General features: G+C 45.8%; 1 protein-coding gene across 2 annotated transcripts in view; it reads right to left on the bottom strand.

The window, feature by feature from the left end:
• GRK5 (G protein-coupled receptor kinase 5) overlaps nt 1-15,578 on the bottom strand; it is a 638,763-nt gene that overhangs the window by 114,872 nt on the left and 508,313 nt on the right. The gene's annotated exons all lie outside the window — the stretch shown is intronic.

The following is a 15,578-nucleotide window of genomic DNA, read 5'->3' as shown; positions in this document are numbered from 1 at the left end:
ATTATAGTCACCGCATGCAAGGGCCACTATGCAAGCTACAACTACTGTACATCCCGAGGCTATACCAGTAGAGGCTACTTCGCTTGTTGTGGTCCCCTCTACACCAGATTTAGTAAATAGTCAGGGGCCCCTAGCTATAAACTCACCGATTCCTCTCCTGCCCCGAGGGGACCTCGAACTTTTATTGAGGTCTCTGTTGTTACCTGTGATTGAGAGCCTTATGAAAGTCGAAAATAGATTGACCTTAGTGGAGGTTGCCTTAAATAGCATGGCATCGGTTACCAGGGCTCAGGGGAGTGGGGGAACACTACCAGTATCTTGCACTGGGGTCTCGTCTTCCGGGATGGTAAAACCCCCAGTAGTCACCTCCGCTGCTCCTCTCCAGACGTCTAGGCAGACTGCGCAGCAACAGGGAAAGAAGGCACCTGCTACCCAGAAAAATAAAAATAATCCCACAACGACCCCGATCAGTTCTGTAGCTGGGACAGATGGTGGCGCCAAAATGCCACCACCAAAGGCTCCCCCAGCTATTGGTAGTGAGAGACGGGGGGATGGGGGTCGCCCTAGTTGTCCGGTAACTAAGGTACCTCAAGTGGAAATTCCACCCCAGGCGGTGCCCTATGTAGTAGTCATGTCTGGGGTTCCCCCTCTAGCAGACAATAAGACGGAAGGTTATGGCCAACTGAAAAATAAAATAATCCACTGGCTGAGGACATTTAGGCCTATAGCCCCTAACGTGGATGGGGATATTGTACATGTGAGAAGGCTCCCGTGGCTGGGTAACACTAGGAAAGATATTGACGGGGATCTAGTAGTGGTTAATTTCAGAGACCCCCGTGCAGTGGATTACATTCTAAACTGGCCTTATGTGGGAGGAGGAAACTCTATCATTCCTAGGCCCTTAACCTACTTTTACCCGAGGGCGGCTCCTTACCCACCCACACGCAGGGATGAGACTCACGCCCCTTGGCCCAAGCAGTTTGGCTACAACAGTACCCACCAGGTACTTGGCCAGCATCAGTACTATCCTAACGGCCAGTCCGGTTGGTACACGGTTCCACAGAGTCACCACCCAAGCCACAAAGGTGCAATGGAGCATCTCAGACCCTTCACCCCCTTAGATACCTTCAATAGGTTTTCGCAGCTCAGTGGCTTGGAGGACTGCGACTGATGCTTACAGCCTATGGAGGAGGGAGGCGGTAGACAAGGAGCGGATCCCCAGCATGGAGGATTTATTTGTGTTAATTCCCAGGGGGTCATTACTGATGACACTATTGGATCCCTATCGAATATGCCCCACTCTGTTGCCACGGATATGTTTAATGTTGTGCCCTGCACTGATTCTGAAAGCCAACCTGGTTGTGTGAGTATCAGCTACCAGCCTAGTGATGGGAGTTTGGAGGGGGGGGATTCTAGGGAAGGGCATTTTCCAGTCCACAAGGGAGCCAGAGTAATAAATCTGATTTCCTGGAACATAGCTGGGCTCAAAAGGAAATTAGACATTCCTGAATGGCATGAATTCATCGAGAAGTTCGATGTTTGCCTGTTCCAAGAAACTTGGTGTCTGTTACCAATTGACAAATCTGGCTATACATCCTTTTTCTCCCCAGCAATAAGCAGTGGGAAGGGCAGACCAGCAGGAGGTCTATTGGTCTGGATAAGAACTGACCTAGATTGGGACATGGCATCTACGGACACCCACTGCAGTGATTTAATGCACCTTTCTTCTAGGGGCCATATAGAGGGGTTTAGACTTGAACTTTTTAATGTGTATGCGAGAGGGGGTGTGGGGGACAATGCATCCACAACTATATTGAGCCTCGACTCTGCTCTAGCCACTTGCCCTTCCTCAGCCAGAATTATGGTGGGTGGCGATTTTAACTGTACGTTCGAACCTCTTCTTGGTGATGACCCACTGGGAAATGAGGAGGACGATTTTAGGTGGTCTATCCCCCCCTTGACGATACCCCCCATTCGGAAATGGTCCGCTAGGGCAATCCAATTGAATGCCCTTACTAGGGAGCATAAAATACGAGCCCTTAACGGCAGGTCCCGATCTGATAAATTAGGTGCACCGACTTTTAATAGGATAACGGCCCCGTCCAGAATTGACTATATCCTAGTGAGTGCCAGTATGTGGATGGACCTTATTGATATGGAGGTGGTACCCTCACAGGACAGCGACCATAATCCGCTTTGCTGTAAGTTCAAATGGGGTAAATCGAAAGTGGAAGGGATGAGTGTTTCGTTGAAACGAACCAAAGAGGTGATCCCCTACGAAAACAATCGTAGATTGAAGTGGGATAAAGCTCAGTTAAGTGCAGACCAACTAGAGACCATCAAAATTACCATCGAAGACCTGCAGAGGGACTTGGGAGTGTTGGAACGGGAGGTTGTGGGTTCTCCAGGCTCTTCTTTACAACTAGATTCTGCATATAAAGGCATGATAGAACAATTAAGTCTTTATTTCTCCTCTAAAGGGAAACCCCGTAGATCTAATAGGCTGCCCCCTATAACCAGCAACCCATGGTATTCTGCTAACTGCAGGGTTAAGAGGAAGAGTCTGTCAGTTGCCTTGCTCTCAAGGAATCCCAACCTGGTTAGAGCGGCCAGGAGGGAGTACGTGAGAGCAATCGATCTGGCAAAACGTGAGTGGGAGGAGGAGCACTGGAGGGAATTAACAGAGGCAGTCAGAAGGAGGGACTCGACGCAATTTTGGAATCTAATTAATGGAGCCAGACAGGGTAAATCCCAGCCACTAGCAACACATATAACCTGCCAGCAATGGTTCAATCACTTCACATCTCTGTATGGCGGCAGCGATGATGCACCTGGCCCTTTGGTTTCTTGTGGGGAGGGAAGGGATCCTGACGGGGAGACGGAGTGTTTATTTATGGCCTCCGAAGTTGTGGCAGCAATTAAACATTTGACACCCAAAAAGGCAGCTGGCCCGGATGGGATCCCTGGGGATCTCCTGATTGCTGAACCCCTGGCATGGGCAAATTTAATAGCCACCGTAATGAATTTGCTCCTAAAGGGGCACCCCGTGCCAGACTCTTGGAAGGGGGCCGAGGTGGTAACAGTATACAAGAAGGGGGCTAGAGATGACCCTGCCAACTACCGTCCGATTAGTCTGATAGACATAGTCCAGAAAGTGGTTGGCAGGGTTATTATCACCAGGGTATGTGACTGGATGGAGGAAGAATGCATTCTGTCTCATCTGCAGGCCGGTTTTCGTCAGGGGGTGGGCACGGTGGACCAGGTCTTTAGGCTGTTTGGGATCTATTGGAAGGCAGTTACCATCAAAAAGGGAAGCCTATATATGGCCTTCATAGATCTCAAGACGGCCTTCGACCTGGTCCCCCGAGCCAAACTTTGGGAGATTCTGGAAAGCATGGGCTTCCCTGGCCCGCTCTTAAGATTGATTGTAAGACTCCATGAGGGGACTTACGCCAGGATTAGATGGGGTTCGCAGGGCCAACTGACTGATAGGGTACCTGTGAGGAGTGGTGTCCGTCAAGGGTGTGTCATGGCTCCGACTCTCTTCTCCTTGTTTGTGAATGGTGTGGTGGACCATCTGAGAGGAGAAGAGACGGATGCCCCAACCCTGGCGGGGGAAAAGATACAAACCCTACTCTTTGCTGATGACACCCTACTGATAGCTAAATCTCCGGTAGGCCTGCACAAACTCCTGCAGCGTTTTTCCACCTTCTGTACAGAGAGGGGCCTAACCATCAACACTACTAAAACCAAATTGATGGCCTTTTCACCCTCCAAAAATTTTAAAAACAACTTTCTCCTTAATGGGTCGCCTTTGGAGCTGGTTGAGGCGTTTGACTATTTAGGGATTCGGATAAACAGCCGAATGACATGGAAGGATCACCTAGCGAAAATGCTGTTGGGCCACAGAAGAGTCTCGGGGGTGACCCTTCGAGAGCACCGGGCATCACTTAGCAAACCAGTGTCCCCGGTAATGGCCATCTATGATGGCCAGATACTCCCGGCAGCATTGTACGGCTCCGAATTATGGGGGTTCAATAATGTAAACGAGCTAACCTTAGCGGAAAATAAGTTTTTGAGAGACGTGGTGGCACTCCCGGTTTCCACTCCCCTTATTCCCTTGCGGCTTGACCTTGGCAGACGCGCCCTAAAAGATATAGTGAGACTGAGACCACTACTTTTTTGGGTTCGCCTGAGAAGGACTAAGGAGTTGGTCAAATACGCGGAAGCACTGGACGAGTTAATTTTATTGGACTCTGGGGGTAAAATTGGCTGGCTGAAAAATCTGAGGCTATTGGTCTCCCAATTGGGTTTGAGCGATAGTTGGGAGTCCCAAGTACCCCCGCCCAAGATGGTTATCAAGAAATTATATTGGGATTGGGTCCAGGCTGAATCTTCACGTGACACATCAGGGGGGTCACTTACAGAGTCCTTTCTGGAGTGTAAGAGTGTAAGGAAGCTTGAACCCTTTTTGGATTTGATAACTAAACCTTTTGACAGGTCCCTCTTTTTAAAGCTAAGGTTCGGTACCCTCCCGGTGCACGAATTTGCCTCAAAATGGTCCAGCCAGGGCGGTCCTTTGCGATCCTGTCCGGGTTGTGCGGCCCCTAAAGAGTCCGTGGCCCACCTTCTTTTTGCTTGCCCAGCGTATAAAGTGCCACGGAAAAACTGGTTAAAACCAGTATGTAAAGGTTTGGGGTTGAGGTGTCACCGCTCGGCATTACGAGTGTTTACATCGGATGTATCATCTACCTCAGTGATATGCGGGGTGGCAAAGTTTCTAGGTAGCGCCTGGATTATTAGATCTAGATCTTTGGGGAAGATTGCACTGCCTCTATCTACCGTGAGTGGAGTTGTCTGAAGCTGCTAAGTTCGAGTAACTGGAGTATTTTCTGTCCTGTTTTTATTATTAATACGCTAGTGTTTAGTGGTAGTGTAAGTTTGGTCCTTCCCAGTTGCTGCTAGTACATTATGATGATTGTATTTTAACATTTTTTAACATGTATTGTTGTCTTTTATGGTGATTAATTTACCGAATAAAGATTTATGAACTGAACTGAACATTAGGTGAAGTTGTGGCTTGTAAAGTGTGACTGCTATGACTACTTTCGCGGAGAGAGATTCAAAGCCAATGTTTAAAGCTTTGTCACTCGCCAAGTATTTGAAAATGCTTTGTCAAACTGTGTAGCAAGGATCGCTCCCAGAAACCGGTCCCATGCAGACGGATGGATGGAGGACACTCAAAACTCATGGTGTTGAGTGTCGGGCTAAGCTGATGGCAAAAATCAATGAATGCAGTTGTGTTCCACCTCCACAGAAGTCTTCAGCAGCCAGTCATTCAAGTACGGGAAAATATGCTGATCTTTCAGAAAAAAGGCTGTCAAATGGGACAAACATTTTGTGAATATCTGCAAGCAAATTTCTGGACAAAAGGGAGAGCCTTGAACTGGTAGCACTGTCCTGCCACAGAGAACTGAAGGTACTGCCGGTGTCTTTGGTGTATGGGTACTTGGGAATAGGCGTCCTGTAGATCCAGTGAGGGGAGGAACTCACCTTTATGCAACAGTATGTCAATCTTGATGTTCTGCAAAGCATTATCCACATGCTTTCCAATTCGTGTTTGGTCTTCAAAGAACGTGTCTATGATTATGGCCTGCACCTGAGGAAGGATGGAGGTGGATTTAAACCAACCTTTTCTACTAAACCGTGCTACTACTGCCAATTATTGAAAGCCTACATTTGATATGTCTATGGCAGTGTTGATGATGGCTACCTCCTTCCCTGACCAATGCAAAAAGAACAATTGATGGACAGAATGCAGCACAATTGATGGACAGAATGCAGAACAATGTCATACATTCACCCCAGTACAGAGATCTAGTCCTAAATTAATTGTTTTTTGGCTCCCATGCCATTCCAGTTTAAACCGAGCCATATGCAAATCAGTCATGACCCTGTGCCCAATGGGAACAGCCCAGCCCGAACTGCCAGGCCAGGCCCTCCCTGGACTTGAAACAAGAATTCTCGGACCGGTTTCAGGGTTTCGCCCCTCATCAGCCAGGATAGCCTGACTCCAGTGGCATGGAGAACACTGGACCCATGTCTGAGCATACCCGTCCCACTCGGGTGACAAAGGCAAAAACAACAACTTATGGACAAATAACAATGTCATACATTCACCCCAGTACATTGCTCTGGGCCTAAATCCATCAGTTTTTCGCTCTCCATGCCCTTCCAGTTTGAACACAGCCATATGCAAATCAGTCTTGACCCTGTGTGTCTTTTGCTTTCCCACCCTAAAGGTGCCGGGTAAGCCCAGACGTGCAACTGGATTCAAGCTAGCCTGGCTGATGAGGAGTGATACCCCGAAACCGGTCCAAGGATGCTTGTTTCTGGTCCAGGGAGGACCTGGCTTGGCAGTTCCGGCAGGATTGTTCCCATGAGGCACAGGGTCAAGACTGATTTGCATATGGCTATGGCTGGGTCTAACAAGGGGTGGCATGGTGAGCAAAAGAACAATGGATTTAACCCAGACCTCTTGACTGAGGGTGAATGTTTGATTTGCTCTGCATTCTGTCCATCATATGTGTGTCTATTGCTTCCTTCCCAGACCAAGGCTTTAGCCTAATTTTTTCAGTTCTCTAAGATCAAGTCAAGCAGTGGCGAGATGTCATGCCACATTTGAAATTTGTACTGTCCGGAGCCTCTCTCATCAAATATATATTTTCCTTAAGGTAAGCAGAAGCAGCAAAATAAAAAGCTTACATTTGGAAGGAGATGCTGCTGAGACCAAACAGGAACCCATGGGGGTCATCAAGGAGCGCAGCCCCCCCCCAACTCCCCGAGACTGGCAGGTAGAATCTTTGTGAAAACAAAATCTATTGTATGAGGGCTTCAAATCGCTGTTGAACAAACAAGTAAAACCGATTTCTTTCTCTAACAACAAAGAAAAATTCAAGGAAAGAAGCCACGCCTGGGTGTCAATCAACACATATAAACATCTCCAACCACAAAGCTACCTCGCCGAAAGTTTCAAAAGCTATTTTAAGATGAGATTACTACAACTAAGCTTCGAGCTGTTCACGGTCTATTGCCAAAATGGCTGCGTAAGACTTCCTTTGGTGCCTGCACATTGTGCTAATTACAAAACGAATCATTATTGCATTTACTTTGCATCTGCACTGCTTTATTAAATGAACGCAGATATTAGCTTAGTTCAGTGTTCATTCAATTTGGCATCAGAACATGCCGCCTAGCAATAATCTTTTGCATGGAAACTTCTCAATTCAAAATTCGCAAGTGACTGCTCAAAGAATATCAAAGAACGCTAGACATACAAGATTGTCTGGCCCGTAAAGCTAGGTCTTATGGATTGGCATTTAGCCAATGCATATACAAATGCTAAATTATTCTATCCCTGCTTTTTATTTGTGATGACATTTTACTTGCTTGAGGTTTTAGATTTCCAATATTGATTTTAAAATGTTTCAACAAGTTGTGCTTTTGTGTGTTGCACTAAGCACTTTATCATTATGCACTTTGACTGATAAGTGGAATGTTTTATGATTTTAATCAACTGAAATCAAATATTACTTACAAGTTCTCTATACTACTTCTCCAGGCACGGTCTGGTCATCAGTTTTACTCCTACTTTCTACACACAATTCAAGATCAACTTAAGTCTTCCGCCATTCTTTAAAACCTTAAAGGAAGCACTGCTGTTCTACTGGGACTACTGGAAGTCAAAATTGCTTGCCCACTCTTTGCGGAACATGGTGAGGCTGTGGCTGCAAAACAAATTTCTGAAATGTTTCCATCATCGGTTGCACAGTATTTAAGAAAGTGACCAGGTGCTTGTGTCATTGGTGGGTCTCGGTAATAAATGCCTATATGGGTGATCATAGTCTCCTCTGCGACCTTCCAGTAGAAAGTCCTGCAGGCACAATCATCATAACCTTGTGGGTGATGGGCAAAGTCTCCAATGTCATCTCTGGGTGGTGATCTTCCGTCAGAATGCCACGGGCATCCAGCTTGGTTGTGCTGTAAGCCATGTCAGAAACCTGTTCTTGGTCTCTGAAGTCGGCTTTTACCTCAGATCCAGTATATAGACCAATGAGTTACATCTTCAGCAGTAACTATGCAAAGGACATTGGGCGTTTTAATGGCAGCAAAAAGAGTATATACATTGTCATAGATAGGATTGTCAATGTTCCATTTGCTTGTACTGTGTACAGTGGTGGTGCTAGCCTCAATGTAAGTGTTGCATCTGATGGTGCCTTCTTGCTTGACGATGGGATGGCCATTAAAAATGCAGTCGGTGATGCTATTGTCATCTTTACCAGCGACGAGGGGACAGTCGACCATGTGAGGTTCCATGATGACTATTGTTTAGGTAGGTAACTCGTGAGTGTGTCAGTATAGCTAGAGTTTTGCATTATCTTCTATGAAGAACCTTCAGAAGACTGACACCTGTTCTGGTAAACATTTGATTTTCCTTTGGAGGAGACAAACTGTTACTTCTTTGGGGAACTACTGTGCTGGGGTTCCCCCATGATTCCTCTTTTACTCCACGTTTTTAGGGGAGTGCTTGGCGGGGCACATTCCATGAGGACAGATGGTTCTTCTGTCGACATTAGCTGTATGTGGGTGTCCATGCAGAAATGTATATGCTGCTCCCTCACTCTCTGCAAAGCATCCATCACTTGGCAAAGTATTTTGCTGAGGCTTAATTGAGAAATGTCATGCACCAATCCTACTCTCTGCTGTGCCTGTTACAAAGAATTCCAGCACTACTAGCATTTTCAGGAAAGGGGGATGGCAGTGAATCCCACTGTTGGGCTTCAGATTACCCGTAATTGTGAAAAATATGTTTTGCATGGTGTCTGTAATGAGCCTGCATAGCCTCTGGATCGCAAAATACAGAAATGGCACCTATGCACACACAGTCCGATTTTAATTTGTTGGTTCTCTTCTCGGTAGTTAATTCCAGTCCACACACAAATGCTGCATAGTTCTTATTTAATTCAGGAACACATCCAAGTACATCGTTCTTCATAAAAACTGCAGCCGACACGTGTTTCGTCCTCCTTGACTTTTTCAAGGCTGCAAGCTCATGTTAAACGATTGTTGGTACACATTTTGTCTTTATCATGACACTATTGCACAGTGCCATCACTTTGTGGGTGTACCGTCCCCTGATCACTCTATGTGTGACTAATAGTATACATTGAAAAGAGGAGGGGCATGTGTTTGAAAGTGAGGCACTCAGTTAGGCTTGGTCATTGGGTGCCTATATCGTAGTCTGTGGAAGATACAGAAAAGTCTGTGAATTTGGTATTAAACAAATATGTCTCATCTGGATAGTTCCAAGGAAACCAATAGTGTTACACCAACATTGTGGGAATTGTTTTTTTTAAAAAAAATTTTGAACACCTTTATTTGAGGAAATGGATGCGTACAAATACGGGCCTACAACCCAGGGGCCGGCCACGGAACAAAACTGGAAAGCACCATTATCAATTAAAGGTACGGAGTAGTTAGACAACATTACCTAACGATGCAAGTCAATGATATTAACTAACTGGCATCACTCGACGTATGATCAAAGGAGGTTAATTTTTTATATTAAAGAATAAAGGATCAGTTGTATAGATGGCATTTTGGTGTACGTGGCGGGGAACAAGCTAACTGTTTCATTTCAGTACAGCCAAAAAGCAATAATCAGAAAGGTCCAAAGCATGCAAAACAGAGGTTCGCTTACAGTTCCTCATTGGTAGTATCCACGCCCGACCACATGTACCCAGAGACAAGGTAAACAGCGTTTCCGCAGTAATAAAAACCATCAGGGAAACAGATAAGTTGCAATCATTATACATCCCAACCCAAGAAATAAGAAAACAAAAATACTAAAGAGAAAAGGAAGTAGGGGTACTCCACATTACTGTACCCGCCCCACAGTGGTGATGGCGATCAATAATACAATTAGCGAACGTGCTTTGGGGCGGATCAATTAGTTCAGGAGAAACAGAACCATGGGTACCATATTACATATAATACCTATTCCTCCCCTCTCAGTAACTCACCCCGCGGGGTTACGCACAGTCGTGGAGATCCAAGAAAAGGACACAAAAGAGCCATAGAAACAAAGAACTACCTAATAGACCCTAATCCACCCGTCCCACCCTGCAGAAGGCTACAGCCTACCCCCCCAGCAGCGTGCCTGTAGCCCTAATTATGAACCCGAAATATAGAATAAGATAATATAGAGAAACGGAAAAAGAAAGAGAGAAAAAAGGTAAGCCTGGGGAGAGGAACCATTCAGCGAATGGCACGGCCCCCGCCCCCACCGCCATAAGCGTAGCCCAAAGTGTTCAGTAATACGTAAATATGTAGAAATCAACAAATTATCACAGTTTGGGGAAGTCCATAACTCCATTCACTGATTAGTAGTCCTCCGAAGTAAGAACCGGGTTCATCCTAGTTCTTTCTTAGCTAACGTCGCGATGTGTGTCGATCCAGTGGGCACAGGATGTGGCGATGCAAAAAGGCCGTGGAAAAGTTGCTGGATGATCAATGGAAGCAGCCAATGGGACCCCCTCTCCCGAGGGCAATGCAGAAACTGTTCACAGCAGCCGTGTGTACCAGTGTCAATGAACACCAGCGGTGCCACCCGCTCACGCATCGGATCATCGCCATCCCAACCAGAGAGCGGGGAACAATCAACGACCACGCCGGGCCCATCCGCGTCCTCTAGAGCCGACCCGGGAGCAATGGCGGCTATTACATCGCCCTGCGCACAAGAGTCCCGAATCATGGTCAACTTCCAGTTCTTCAACACTTGCAGGACGTCGCCAATCGTGGGTTCGAACTCACCAGTGCAGGCCCAGGCCCAAGAAATCGGCATCCCGGGACTTTACACGGGACATAGCAACAGCCGCCATTTTGCGACAATTGCGCCGTCTCTTCGAAATTATCTCCAGAGGTGAGCTCAACAGTAGAGCCCCGGCGGGATCCCCCTCAAGCGCACAAGCAGCACCCACAGCGCTAAAATGATGACCACCAAACGAGGGGGACCCGCCGGCGACACCGCTCCGCCAGGATCACTCTCCGCCACTGAGCGAAGAAGCCCGCACGGCCGGACGGCAACAAAGGGGGGAGCCACCAAACACGGCGTCCCCAACCCACAGCTTGCCGCACACCACCTCTGGAGCACCGGACGGTAGTCCCAGGCACGTTCATTTGCCTCCGGGCTCTTCGCACATCAGCATCTTCCGGCCGGTCCCAAACCTCCACCCGAGGCCGCCGTCGACACCATCTCGCCGGCCACTCGCTAAGGGCGAGGCCGCGGTCTCAACCCCAGGGAAGCCGCACTTTCCGGGAGGACGCCGCTGCGGATCCACTGAGCACCGGACCCACCAGGATGAATGGTAAGTGATTGCAGAGCTCTGCATATAAATTGTTGTCCATTTTGGGCAGGATGAGCGACAGGATATTCAAATTTAGACAGGTAGGACGGCGGAGCCGAGCTAACGTGCGGCCATCTCGTTGTCGAGCTTGGCTCCTCCATTGTGGGAATTGTTAATGTAAAAATATGTCATACCTATGTCAATTAACAAACTCTCACTGCATTTTGCAATCTCGTTAGATTTCCAGTATTTAATTCGTTATTTTTTGTTGAACCAGTCAGTCAACCGCATTGTGATGCTTCCTGTTGGGGTCCATTTCTGTATTTTGTCCCTATTCTGCAATTGTTTGTAGTGCAGTTGAGCTGCACCAAAGGTGGCGAGGTGCTGGCACCATGAGAAAACCACCAAGCGTAACAGACACTTCATTGTGTTCCTTCTTTACTGCCGTAAACTGGGGGTAGATGTGCAAACATAAGGCATAGCCACCACATGCTTGGTCTGGGTCACTATCCTCTGGACCGCAAGCTTGCTCATGTTTATGGGCTTAAGCCTAACTCTGTCAAACCCGGCTCCCATCCTGCGTTGTGCGCCGTTTAAGATTGACTGTTGGCCAGATTACCATCCTTATGCTGCATGGTTTGTTGGTTGAGCCACCAGCCCGGTCTGGTGGCTCAGTGGACTAAAGCAGCCACTGCAGGGGCCTGTGTCCAACCTCATGGTCACAGGTTCAAATCCTGGCGGGCCCACTCAGCCTTTCATCCATTTGAGGACGATAAAATGAGTACCATTGAGTTAGGTAACAATAAAAATCTGTTATTCAGCACCAGGACACCTTCGGGTAATCGTGTGCTTTACAAATACACCTGTTATGTTATGTTGTAGCAGAACACAGATGTGGCATATCATGATATAGGGGCCTAGAAGTGCAAAATGGAAGTGTGAGCTGCTGTAGTCAGCCTGTGAGGGCTTCACCTGTCCATGACTGTTTATGTAGGTCTGGCCCTGTGTGCAATTTATTTTTTCCAGCTCAAATAGTGCACGTACTGTGTTTTTTTGCATTATTGTATTGGTCTTAGTTCTTTTGTAATATTTTACAGCTTTCCTTTCATTCCCTATACTTCCAGAAATGTTTACCATCTGCTTTTGACTGCAGATATTTTGTGGTGCTGAATTCCACAGTTTTTTATTTCCCGCTCATACTTTTAATTTGAGTTATTCACCACAAGCGCTTTTTCCTGCATGTGGTAAATATCACACATGGATCACAGAAATGTGGTATATAGAACATGTGTTAAATATCACATAGGTTTTTACCTCGTGATCAGACGATAGTTAAAGTCATGCACTATTTACCCTGGCATGCAGTAATTACCGCTATGCCTAACACATAATAAGGGCCTAAGTAGGGTGTATAATACGGAGTTGTAATCACAGGGACTCAAATGCAGTGACTCCTTGGTGTAGCCATGCAAATGTGATTAGCACAAACAAAAGAGTCGTAACTTTGTGTTTTCAAAAAATGTGCGGGTGGTTTCCACCAAACAGGTTTTCACCATGGATACAAATGAATAAAAGTATGCATTTGCATCTGCAAAACGTATGCATTTTTTTGTGAATCATATCTACTAGCAATCCATTGTCCAAATTTTGCAAAATTTAGGATCGCTTACACAGACCTATTTTCTGAATTAAGCCCTAAACCTAAAACAAATTATTTCGAAAACAAACAAAAAAGTACAGATACAACTTAACAATTCTCCTCCTGTTTGTGTCCCTCCTAAAGTACATTCTTGTCGGTTTAAGTATAGCAGAGAGATGTTTACTCCACATGGATCGTTGTCATGGACACACAGTGAGCAAAAGAAATTACATTCAGAACTGACAGGCCATTGGGGCTTGGCCACGGACTAGTGATCCCATGTTGAAATCCAACCAATGGACAAAAAAGTGCTTTTATTACTTTTATGAACAGCTCTGACCAGTGCTGTGCTTCAAAGGGAGGGTGTCAGGCAGACATTGAGTTAGATAAACGTTGCCGAAGCAACATTTATTAAGTCCAATGATTCAAAGGTGCTGAGGGTCCTCTCACCCATTATACATTAATGCATGGCGCTATCGAAGGGCTACTCTCAGCAGGTGAGGTACAATCGTATTGTTTTATGTCTTAGTCAGCACCCTGATGCTACTTACGCCAGGCATGTATCACAGGAAAATGGGTCAATGAGTTATGTGCTTGCTGTTGACATGTGACATCTGCAAGTCATATCTGAAATCTAGCAAAGCCAACTGTGCCCTTCTCCTTTCTGAAGTCGATAAATGTGGATGGTTATTTCATTATTTTACATGTAGGCAAGAGACTTAAAACTACTCATGCATCCAATAGAGCACGGTGACAGAGTACTGAAGAGTGGGCGGAGTGGCTCGGAGTAAACAGAGACCATGTGAGACCATTAGAAATAAAAAAAACATAATACATAAAAATGTTATTGCAATTCACCTAGATCATCCATATTTTATCGAGAAACTGCAATGTCGCTCCGTTCTTTAATCACGGAAAACCTATGTGACCTGCATTATCCTAATAATGTAGGTGGCCCATACCAAATACACTGCAACACTCCTCTCTTTTGCAAGTCTGTAAATGTAATTTTTTTTCACTTATACACTTTAATTTTGGTTGTGCGTTCCAAATTTGGCCCAAAATGGTCAAGGAGATTAACAGTTATTCAAGAATATCAAAGGCATATAACATCCCTTTCTTTATTTTCGATTTCCACTGGACAGATTTCCAACAGACCGAACAAGAATACCAGTCCTGTTCCAGAAGCAATCTATTTAGTTTTGAGTAAATCTGCTTGGTACTTTTCTCAGACATTTGTGATTTGAATAAAACATCTGAGAATCCAGGCTTTTAAGGTTTTATCCTTTTTAGATCTGTATCCTTGCGAGATTTGGCTCAGAGACAAAAATGTAATTGATTGTTGTAGAAGACTGCTAGCTTGTAAACTTAGTGGAAATTCGCAAATCAGAACCGGTATGGGGCAGTTCCCCTTTCATGAGTCCTTTCCAGGCTGCTCTCCAGACACACCCTTTCTACAGACTGAAGCTCCTAACAGCAGGGTAGTCTCTAGCCTGGAGTACCCACAACAGAGAAACACAAACAAGTGTGAGCTTCTGCACCTGGCTATTAAGAGCAACAGTGAGCAGGGAACAGGCGAAAGGCTGGTCTCACCTAAAGGGGTTCCTTTCACCTTACAAAAACTGCAGTCCCGCTCTTCATTCCCACCATCTATCAAATGGCAGTGCTACAGCCCACAGCAAAAGGCCTAATTAAATTTTTAAAGAAGCCGTGACTCCTTCGTCTCTACTTGAGTGTCTAGTTCTCCTCCCTGCAGCTCCAAGAATGTCAGCAAGATACTTACACTGTCTGGGAAATCAACTTCATCTCCAGAACAGGGGCTTCTGAAATAAATGGAACCCACGGGCCTCCATTCCTCGGGCTCAATGATACACACAATGCATGTACCACACATAAATAAATGCATAACATACATTTTAATGTCACTTGGAACAGAGCTATCGCACAGAAGTGGAACTTCACACGAATGTGAAACAGGTAAAAAGGCCTGGTTACAAGTATAGATTTATAAACACGGTGTACAGCCACCACCAAACCACATGCTAAACCCACAATAGGGATAGTATCCACTGTCAGTAAATGAGGGAAAACTTGGTGCACCCAACCGTGATACAGGAAATGTCCCAGATCTCACTCATATCACTGGACAGGTAGAGGTGTCTATGCACATATTAGATTAGTGTCAGGCTAGGGGCAAACAAAATCAACAGTCAGGATACCAGAAACTTGCAGGGCAGGTATACATGACTATATATACCATGAAGAGGACATTCTCGTCCAAACAACAAGAATCCGATTGGTCTAGGAGGAATGATTATTTTCCCTCCATCTACCATTATGCATCATTCAAAGCGGTTAGAAATTAATTCTAGGGGGGGATGTCCTAGATATGCAGAAAATTACCTTAATATAAAAAGAAAAATCATATGAATATAGAGCAAGGTTTGTGAACCCACGCTTTAGTTCATGAATTAAGTCTTATATCTTAGGGCGTGAAAATAATTTGCTGAGCAATGGCCAGACCCAAACAGTGT

The sequence above is a fragment of the Lissotriton vulgaris genome, chromosome 5, assembly GCF_964263255.1.
Source record: "Lissotriton vulgaris chromosome 5, aLisVul1.2, whole genome shotgun sequence".
NCBI lineage: Eukaryota > Metazoa > Chordata > Amphibia > Caudata > Salamandridae > Lissotriton > Lissotriton vulgaris.
This window is presented reverse-complemented; position numbering and strand designations above follow the sequence as displayed.